The sequence below is a fragment of the Carettochelys insculpta genome, chromosome 5, assembly GCF_033958435.1.
Source record: "Carettochelys insculpta isolate YL-2023 chromosome 5, ASM3395843v1, whole genome shotgun sequence".
Classification (NCBI taxonomy): Eukaryota; Metazoa; Chordata; order Testudines; family Carettochelyidae; genus Carettochelys; species Carettochelys insculpta.
Genome location: NC_134141.1, coordinates 128,673,403 through 128,683,758, shown reverse-complemented (window position 1 = coordinate 128,683,758; position 10,356 = coordinate 128,673,403).

The window sequence follows — 10,356 nt, the reverse complement described above, 5'->3', positions numbered from 1 at the left end:
GGGGCTCTGGGCACTGCGCGGGGGGGTGTGGGCCGTGCGCGGGGGGGGCTCTGGGCACTGCGCGCAGGAGGGCCCGGCCGTGCGCGGGGGGGGGTGTGGGCACTGCGCGGGGTGGCCCGGGCGTGCACGGGGGGTCTGGGCACTGCGCGCAGGGGGGCCGGCCGTGCACGGGGGGACTCTGGGCACTGCGCGGGGGGGGGCTCTGGGCCGTGCACCTGTGGCTCAGGTTGGACTTGGCTCTGCTGGTGGGTTTCGCCGCCACAGGCCTGGCACATGGCAGCCGGCTGGGCATGGACGCCCCAGTCACCCCCAGCACAGAGCTCTCAGTGACCTGGGAAGAGCTGTGGCTAGCTCCAGGCAGGGACCCCACCCCTCCGCCCGGCCTGGTGCAAGCGGCACTAAGGGACCTGTCCTCAAGGGTCCCCCCAGGTACTCCCCGTGGCCTTGTGTCCTGGCACTAGCACAGGCCCTTCCTCTGCGGGGCGGGCTGCCATGTTCACACCTGGCGTTCCCCTGCAGGCGCGTAGGCCTGGACGCTAGCCCCTCTCGCCCTGGGCTCAGCCTGCGTGTGCTCCTGCCCGGGGGGGGCTGCAGCTGGGCTGGGGCAGCACACCACCACGTGAGGGCAGGCATGCTGGCGGGGGCGGGGCAGGGCAGGCAGTTGCCACCCAAGGCTCTTGTTTCCCAGCCTAACGGGGCTCGTGGCTAGTCCTGGCTGCTGCCTCCCTGCAGCACAGCACTTAAGCCCCCCAGCACTACAGCTTAGCCGTGGGGCAGTGTCACGGAGGGCCCTGCGCCCCTGCAGGCAGGTGGACGTGGCTCTCACTCGGCGGGAGAACAGGAGGGGATCAGGCGACAGGGCCCCAGCGCAGAACAGACTTAACACAGACACCAGACACCATCAACACCATCCACCTCGGGGAGAGGGGCCCAGAGGGGTCCCCCAGCCAGGGCCTGGCTCTGCCCCCTCCCTCTCCAGCAGGCCCAGTTCCTACTCCACAGCCCAGTTCCAGTTCATACTAGCCAGGCCACTCTGCCCACGTTTGTCCTGTTTCCCCAGGGGTCACCTGGTTGCCTAGGTTACAGAGAGCCCGGAGCCCCATTGTCTACATGTGAGATGTCACCACACCGAAACGCCCATCATTCACCGTGCAATGACGTTGTGCCTGGGGAAACTGAGGCACCCCTGGAGTTACTGCAGGACAGTGGGAAACACATGCAACCTAACCTGGGAACTAAAACCCTCATACTCCTCCCTCCCTCCCCCCGACCCACAGGCAGCAAGTGGAGTGGCTGCTGCCTGTCCACAGCCTCTATCCCTTGCTGACACCCACCAAGTCCTGCAGCCGTCTCTGGCCCCTGCAGACAGCGCTGCCAGTGGCCTGTTCCCCTTGCCCTGCAGTGGGGCAGGGCGCTGCAGCCAGCTTCCCTGAGGTTTCTTGGCCCGGGAATGCCACAGCCTCTCTCCTGGGGCAGGGGGACGCAGCTGTGCAGAATCTCAGCCACGAGGAGGCGGCTCTTTGCAGGCCTGACTCCTGGCAGACAAGAAGGTGGGTCTGGATGCAGCCTGGGCTGGCAGCCACACATCTAGCATTGCTGTCACCTTTCCTGGCCCTGCAGAAGGAGAGGAAAGAAGTGCAAGGGTGGGAGGTGAGGCCCTGGGTTGGTCTGTAACCCTGGCCTCTCCCTGCAGGCAGCATTTGCTGGGCTGCGCTGCCTGGCGTCTAGTCACTTGCTGTAACTCAGCCGGGTGCTGCTCTGCTGGGGGGAAGAGAAGTGAGCTGGGAGGGGCTGGAGCTGCTGCTACTGCAAAGTCCAACTCAGTTCTCTTGCACGCAACCTGAGAACAGCCTGTGCAGAGGGAAAGCAAAGGGCACTGTGACGCTGGTGCTGCCTAGCACAGCCTGGTGTCTCGGCCCACACCAGGGCTGTTTGAGACATCCCTCGTCACTGCCTGGCCAGCCAAGGACTCCTCCCAGTGGCACAGCTGGTGGTGGCGGCTTGGCCCTTCAGCCAGACTCTTCCTCCCCAGAGAGAGACGAAGATCTGTTCAGAGGGACAAAGCAAGAACTGAGAATGCAGCACCGTTCTATTAGAAGCAGGTAATAAGCTGTCGTTTGCTCAGAGGCGCACACATGCGCCCACACACACAGTACAAAGTAGTATAAAATAACAAATCTAAAGTAATACAAAAGTCTGTGGTCTGTTAAAAAGATCCAGGGTGATACAAAGATACACTTTATAGGAAGTTTCCACTGAAACACACATTACTATCCAGGGCTGCTACAAAGAGAGGGAGGAGGAGGAAGGTGGGGAAGGAAAGTGATACTTTAGGCAGGGGCGGGGGTGGTGCCAGTACCAGATTTCAGGGCCCAGCTGCTGATCAGATCAGTGGGAATCATTGTGGAGGTGGCCAATACCCAGGGGAGCCTCCTGTTGTCATGTCCTCCCTTAGCACGTAAATCTGTAGCCACAAAATCAACGAGGAGCCCTGCGGCACCTTATAGACTAACGGATTTCTTGGAGTATGAGCTTTCGTGGGCAAAGACCCACTTCACCCCATGCAAATCCTGGTGGATGTGATATCCCTTGACTTCAGCAAGGCTTTTGATACAGTCTCCCACAATGTTCTTGTCTGTAAGTTAAGGAAATATTGGACCCTTGGACTATAAGGTGGATACAAAGCTGGCTTGACAATCATGCCCAATGGGTAGTGATCAATGGCTCAATGTCTGGATGACATTTGATTACGAGTGGAGAGCCAGAAGGCTCGGTTCTGAAGCCAGTGCTGTGGGTAACACATAACTAGGGGGAGAGGTAGATATGTTGGAGGGCAGAGAGAGAATCCAGAGTGACCTGGATAAATTGGAGGATTGGGCCAAAAGAAATCTGATGCGGTTCAATAGGGAGAAGTGCAGAGTCCTGCACCTGGGGCGGAAGAATCCCAAACATTGTTATAGGCTGGGGACCGACTGGCTCAGCAGCAGTACGATGGAAAGGGACCTAGGGGTTATGGTGGATGAAAGGCTGGATATGAGTAAACAGTGTGTCCTTGTAGCCAAGAAGGCTAACGACGTACTGGGGTGCATTAGGAGGAGCATTTCGAGCAGATCTAGATAAGTGGTTGTTCCCTGCTATTCGGCACTGGTGAGGCCACATCTGGAATATTGTGTCCAGTTTTGGGCCCCCCAGTATAGAAAGGATGTGGATTTGCTGGAGCAGGTTCAGTGGAGGGCAACAAAAATGATTAAGGGGCTGGAGCACAAGACCTATGAGGAGAGGCTGAGGGATTTGGGCTTGTTTAGTTTACAGAAGAGAAGACTGAGGGGTGATTTAATAGCAGCCTTCAGCTTCCAGCAGGGGAGCTCTAAAGAGGAAGGAGAGAGGCTGTTCTTAGTGGTGACAGATGGCAGAACAAGGAGTAATGGTCTGAAGTTACAGAGGGAGAGGTGTAGGTTGGATATTAGGAAAAACTACTTCACCAGGCGGGTGGTGAAGCACTTGAAAGTTTTTCCTAGAGAGGTGGTGGATTCTCCATCCATAGAGGTGTTTAAGTCCCGGCTGGACAAGGTTCTGGCTGGGGTGACTTAGTGGGGGTTGGTCCTGCTAGAAACAAGGGGCTGGACTAGATGACTCCTTCCCGCCCTAGGGTTCTATGAAATCTACACTACCTACATCTGACAAAGTGGATCTTTGCCCACGAAAGCTTGTGGTCCAATAGATCTGTTAGTCTATAAGGTGCCACAGGCCTTTGTGGTTGTTGTTGTCCATGCTGGCTGTGGCCTGTGTCGCTGTGCAGGGCACAGGGAACGGATTTGCAGGGAACGGGGGGAGCGACGTGCAGGACACACGTGACCAAGTGGGGAGTGTTGGGGTTTCATTCCCCTGGGTAGGTTGCATGTGTTTCCTGCTGCCTTGGTGTGCTGGGGTTCAGGTGCCCCCAGGCTCTGCCCCCCATCTGCAGGCAGGAGTGACTCTCACTCAGCAGGAGAACAGCGGGTAATTACGCGACAGACACAGTGCAGTGCAGAGGGGTCAGTGCAGCAGGCAGAAGCAATGTGGTCCATCCTGGGGAGGGGAGGCTGGAGGGGAGCTTCCAAGCCCAGGCATTGCCTGCCCCACTTTTGTTCCTCTCCCCCAGCCCAGGCTAGCCACCTTCCAGCTCCCTGTTCCAGTTCAAACTCCTCCTACCCCCCTTGTCCTGTTTGTCAGGGAACAAAGGTGCCACCTGTCAGCTCTTATTACCTAGTGCCTCTTAGGGAAGCTGCCGCAAACCAGAGGGCAGCAGGACGGCCTGCCGGCTCCCTGGGGGTAATGCCACACCCCCACCTCACATCTCCCCCTTCCAGATGGACCGGGGGAGGGGTCACTCCACCTGTGACCTGGGGACATTCAGGGCCCCCCCGCTGGAGAAGACATTGGCTGTGACATCGGTGCTCTCCTGGGCCTGGGCCTGCCGCTGGGGTGTCCTGCTGGAGCTGCTCCACCTTGTTTGGCAGCTGGATGACCTTGAGGGGCCAGTGTGGCCCCACCCTGTGTGGCTGTACCAGCCCTTCCCCTTCCCTTGGGCTCTGCCCAGGGTCTGTCTGGCCGGACCCCTGAGCTCCACAGCCTTTCCTGGAGCACCGGGACACCCTCCACCCCCAACTCTCCATCCGCGGGAGCCTCCCCCTCCCACAACTCTCTCAGCACCCCAGGGCTCCCCTGCCCCTTCTGCATCCCGGCGCAGTTGGGGGAACCTGGTGGGCCCTTGGGACACCTCCCTGGGTGCAAACAGCAGGTGGGGCAAGTGCTTCTCCCAGTCCTGAGGGTGCCAGTGGATAAAGGCCTCAAGCATCTGCCTCAGTGTCTCAAGGAACCTTCCCACCAGCCAGTCAGGCCGGTAGCGACACCCTGAGGCCCAGGAGAGCCAGATCCCAGGCGTCTCCCGCCAGCACCAGAGCAGGGCAGACATGAAGTCGGGCACCTGGTCACCGAGAACTTCCTTGGGGAACCCCACTCTGCTGAAAATGGCCAGCAGAGCCTCTGTTGCCGTATCTGCCTTGGTAGAGGACAGAGCCACGGCCTTCGGGTAGTGCATGGTGACATCCACCACCACAACGTATTTCTTCCCCTTTCAGGTTGCCCGGTTAATAGGGCCCACTCTATGTATTGCTGTATCCTGGGAGGGCTCCTCTGTGATGGGCAGGCACCTCACGGCAGCTTTCCCCCAGTCTCAGGCTTTCCCCACCCTCTGGCGGGAGCTGCAGACCCAGCAGTGGGTGCTGGTCCTCTGGCTTCTGGTCCTCGAACCACAGCCTCAGGTCAGGCGGGCACACTCCGTAGAACTGTTCCAGGACCGTCAGCGTAACCAGGTCCTCTGTGGTCCGGCCCCACATCCCAAACACCCACTGGGGGAAGAACTGCGTCAGGCGGGAGCCCAGGTCTCCACAGGTCTGGTCCGGCCCCACTTCCCAAACACCCACTGGGGGAAGAACTGCGTCAGGCGGGAGCCCAGGTCTCCACAGGTCTCCTCCGGCCCCACTTCCCAAACACCCACTGGGGGAAGAACTGCGTCAGGCGGGAGCCCAGGTCTCCACAGGTCTCCTCCGGCCCCACTTCCCAAACACCCACTGGGGGAAGAACTGCGTCAGGCGGGAGCCCAGGTCTCCACAGGTCTCCTCCGGCCCCACTTCCCAAACACCCACTGGGGGAAGAACTGCGTCAGGCGGGAGCCCAGGTCTCCACAGGTCTCCTCCGGCCCCACTTCCCAAACACCCACTGGGGGAAGAACTGCGTCAGGCGGGAGCCCAGGTCTCCACAGGTCTCCTCCGGCCCCACTTCCCAAACACCCACTGGGGGAAGAACTGCGTCAGGCGGGAGCCCAGGTCTCCACAGGTCTCCTCCGGCCCCACTTCCCAAACACCCACTGGGGGAAGAACTGCGTCAGGCGGGAGCCCAGGTCTCCACAGGTCTCCTCCGGCCCCACTTCCCAAACACCCACTGGGGGAAGAACTGCGTCAGGCGGGAGCCCAGGTCTCCACAGGTCTCCTCCGGCCCCACTTCCCAAACACCCACTGGGGGAAGAACTGCGTCAGGCGGGAGCCCAGGTCTCCACAGGTCTCCTCCGGCCCCACTTCCCAAACACCCACTGGGGGAAGAACTGCGTCAGGCGGGAGCCCAGGTCTCCACAGGTCTCCTCCGGCCCCACTTCCCAAACACCCACTGGGGGAAGAACTGCGTCAGGCGGGAGCCCAGGTCTCCACAGGTCTCCTCCGGCCCCACTTCCCAAACACCCACTCGGGGAAGAACTGCGTCAGGCGGGAGCCCAGGTCTCCACAGGTCTCCTCCGGCCCCACTTCCCAAACACCCACTGGGGGAAGAACTGCGTCAGGCGGGAGCCCAGGTCTCCACAGGTCTCCTCCGGCCCCACTTCCCAAACACCCACTGGGGGAAGAACTGCGTCAGGCGGGAGCCCAGGTCTCCACAGGTCTCCTCCGGCCCCACTTCCCAAACACCCACTGGGGGAAGAACTGCGTCAGGCGGGAGCCCAGGTCTCCACAGGTCTCCTCCGGCCCCACTTCCCAAACACCCACTGGGGGAAGAACTGCATCAGGCGGGAGCCCAGGTCTCCACAGGTCTCCTCCGGCCCCACTTCCCAAACACCCACTGGGGGAAGAACTGCGTCAGGCGGGAGCCCAGGTCTCCACAGGTCTCCTCCGGCCCCACTTCCCAAACACCCACTGGGGGAAGAACTGCATCAGGCGGGAGCCCAGGTCTCCACAGGTCTCCTCCAGCCCCACTTCCCAAACACCCACTCGGGGAAGAACTGCGTCAGGCGGGAGCCCAGGTCTCCACAGGTCTCCTCCGGCCCCACTTCCCAAACACCCACTGGGGGAAGAACTGCATCAGGCGGGAGCCCAGGTCTCCACAGGTCTCCTCCGGCCCCACTTCCCAAACACCCACTGGGGGAAGAACTGCGTCAGGCGGGAGCCCAGGTCTCCACAGGTCTCCTCCGGCCCCACTTCCCAAACACCCACTGGGGGAAGAACTGCATCAGGCGGGAGCCCAGGTCTCCACAGGTCTCCTCCGGCCCCACTTCCCAAACACCCACTGGGGGAAGAACTGCGTCAGGCGGGAGCCCAGGTCTCCACAGGTCTCCTCCGGCCCCACTTCCCAAACACCCACTGGGGGAAGAACTGCGTCAGGCGGGAGCCCAGGTCTCCACAGGTCTCCTCCGGCCCCACCTCCCAAACACCCACTCGGGGAAGAACTGCGTCAGGCGGGAGCCCAGGTCTCCACAGGTCTCCTCCGGCCCCACTTCCCAAACACCCACTGGGGGAAGAACTGCATCAGGCGGGAGCCCAGGTCTCCACAGGTCTCCTCCGGCCCCACTTCCCAAACACCCACTGGGGGAAGAACTGCATCAGGCGGGAGCCCAGGTCTCCACAGGTCTCCTCCGGCCCCACTTCCCAAACACCCACTGGGGGAAGAACTGCGTCAGGCGGGAGCCCAGGTCTCCACAGGTCTCCTCCGGCCCCACTTCCCAAACACCCACTGGGGGAAGAACTGCGTCAGGCGGGAGCCCAGGTCTCCACAGGTCTCCTCCGGCCCCACCTCCCAAACACCCACTCGGGGAAGAACTGCGTCAGGCGGGAGCCCAGGTCTCCACAGGTCTCCTCCAGCCCCACTTCCCAAACACCCACTGGGGGAAGAACTGCGTCAGGCGGGAGCCCAGGTCTCCACAGGTCTCCTCCGGCCCCACTTCCCAAACACCCACTGGGGGAAGAACTGCATCAGGCGGGAGCCCAGGTCTCCACAGGTCTCCTCCAGCCCCTTCTGTGCCTCCTGGAACATTTCCTGTGCGTCTGAGGGGTCAGCCTGAATGTGCACAGGACGATCTGTTTGACCGGTTTGTACTCCTCGGGCTGCACCCCTCCAGCTGGTTGAGCACCTCTGCAGCCTTCTGGTCCAGCCGGGGGGTGAGCCGCAGGAGCCATTCAGCTGCGGGGACGTGGTGCACCTCACAGGCTCGCTGGAGGTAGGTGAGAAACCCATCCAGGTCCCCTATGTTCTTATATACTGGGACAGCACAAACCTCTCTGTCGAAGTGGCTGCCAGTCCAAGGCCTCCTGGACCTCTCCCCCCTCACTGCACCCAGGGCCTCTTGGCTTCTCAGCTCAGCCATGGTCAGCTCAAGCTGTAGCTGATTTTCCTGGTCATCCAGCTCTTTCAGCCACAGTTCAATCTCCAGCCACTTCAGCTCCACAAAGGAGGTACTGAGCAGGGAGCAGCTGCCACTGGCCGTGGGGATCCCAGCAGCACTGGGGTTTATCTGGCTGCTCCCAGCCCCTTCCTGAGCCTCAGATGGGTGGAGGTCTGGTGTATCCCCTGGGCCTGTCTGGCAGCTCCCCATGGGTTGAGGCCCCACTCCAAGGAGCAATCATTTCCCTCCAGCCAGGCAATGAGCTGGGCTGTGGTGGATCTGCCCCTGGGGAGCCTCTCTCCCTGCACAACTGGACGGTGTCCATTTTAAGGAGCTGATAATATGCCAATGCCACAGTTCAGGGAGGCCCTCCGGTGTGCCAGCCTCCTTGTGGGTCTCTCCTCCCCTGTCGGCTGTAGGCCCCACTGCCTCTGGGGACTGCACCTCACTGCCCTTCAGCGCTCCTGGCCCTCGCTGGCCACTTTCTTCCATCTGTGCCCCACTCACTCACCATCGGCTGTTCCATCCACGGGGTGCAGCACATCCCACAGCTGCCACCGGATGTGCTGGGGTTCGGGGTTCCCCAAGCTCTGCCCCCCGTCCATGGGCAGGTGTGACTCTCACTCAGCAGGTAGAACGGGGGGTTGTTAGGCGACAGAGACAGTGCAGTGCAGAGGGGTTAGTGCAGCAGCCAGAGACACTCATTCCAGCCCATCTGGGGGAGAGACCAAGTGCATCGTCCCCCTACCTTTGTTCCTCTCCTCCAGCCCAGGCTCACTGCCTTCCAGCCGCCTGTTTGTCACGAGTGGATTTTTATATTGGCCACAGTGGCCATTCTATGTGCCCAGTGTATCTCTTGACCCCCATATTGTGCTGGGGGCCGTGTGAGGTGTCTCATGAAAGCTGAGGGTGCCCTGAATCTGTGTGTGCTGCTTGTGTGTCTGTGACATGTATGCGGTAAAGTTCTAGATTTTAGCTCTGTAGCTGGGTTAGAAAATGTTTTAGTGCCGAACTTCACAATGGGAGGTGAGAACTCAGCCCAGCCAGGACATTGGGCTTAACAATGAGGTGGAAGCCAGGTGCTCAGATGTGGAAGCCACATCCCAGAGGCTTGGGACTTGTCAGTGGGATGCAGCCCACTGGCCAGGTGACCTGGGCTGAGCTGAGGAATTGAAATTGGATGCCCAGGCGTCATCCCACCTGCCACGTAAACGTCTGGGGCGAGGTGGCCAAGCCAGCGAGCAATGGCAGTTTGTCAGAACAGCTCCCCTGGCTCAGATGACATTGACCCTCAAGGGCTGGATGGGCAGAAGAAAGGTGTAGTTGTGTTTGCATCCACAGAACTGAGCTGGGGCTCAGGACCCCAGGCTGTTCTGATTTGCGTTTTGGCGTTTGTGGGAGTGTTGGTTGAAGTGCAGTTGCAATGGATTCGCAAGAGAGCGAGGGGCTGGAAGGGGCGTGCTGGGAAAGAAACGTCTCCTTTAGCAAGGAAGCTACAGAGGGGGAACTTGGTTCTTTGCTGCAGGCGTGGTGCCAGGCAGGTTCAAAGGCTGATGAAGAATTGCTCGAGTTGAAAGAGGGGAACGTGGAGTGGGAAGAGCAGCTGACACGAGGAGACCTGAGTTTACAGGAAAAGGAAGGGGGGGCTGAATAGGCTCGAGTTGCTGCTGCCCAAAAAGCCGAAAGGGGAGAGGCAGAGCAGGCCCAGGTGGTGGAGCAGGTAAGGGCGGCTCTTCCAGCCATGCTATGGGCTGAAGAAGTGGGTCTGTCCCACTGTGATGGAGTGGGGGGAGGGCATGTGTGAGTCAGGCTGGATGTGAGACAAGCAGAGCAGCTCCCAGTGGCTAAGGATGACCCTGGGGCTGCAACTGGCAGGTAACACCTCTGCCCTAAACAAAGGGGAGGGTGGAGCCGAGCTGGGTTTGAATCAGGGGCGGCAGTTAGGAAGCTAGGGGAAGAGGAGCTGGAAGGCAGCCAGCCGGAGGAGGGGGAAGCTACACCCCAGAGGGGCACCCCTCGGGCTCCTCTCCCCAGGACGGGTTGGAAGGACTGTCTCTGGCTGCTGTGCTGTCGCATCTGTGAGAAACTGGGCATCTGTTGCCTAATAAACCTCCTGTTGTACCTGCTGAGTGAGAGTCTCTCCTGCCAGCAGACGGGGTGCAGTGCAGGGG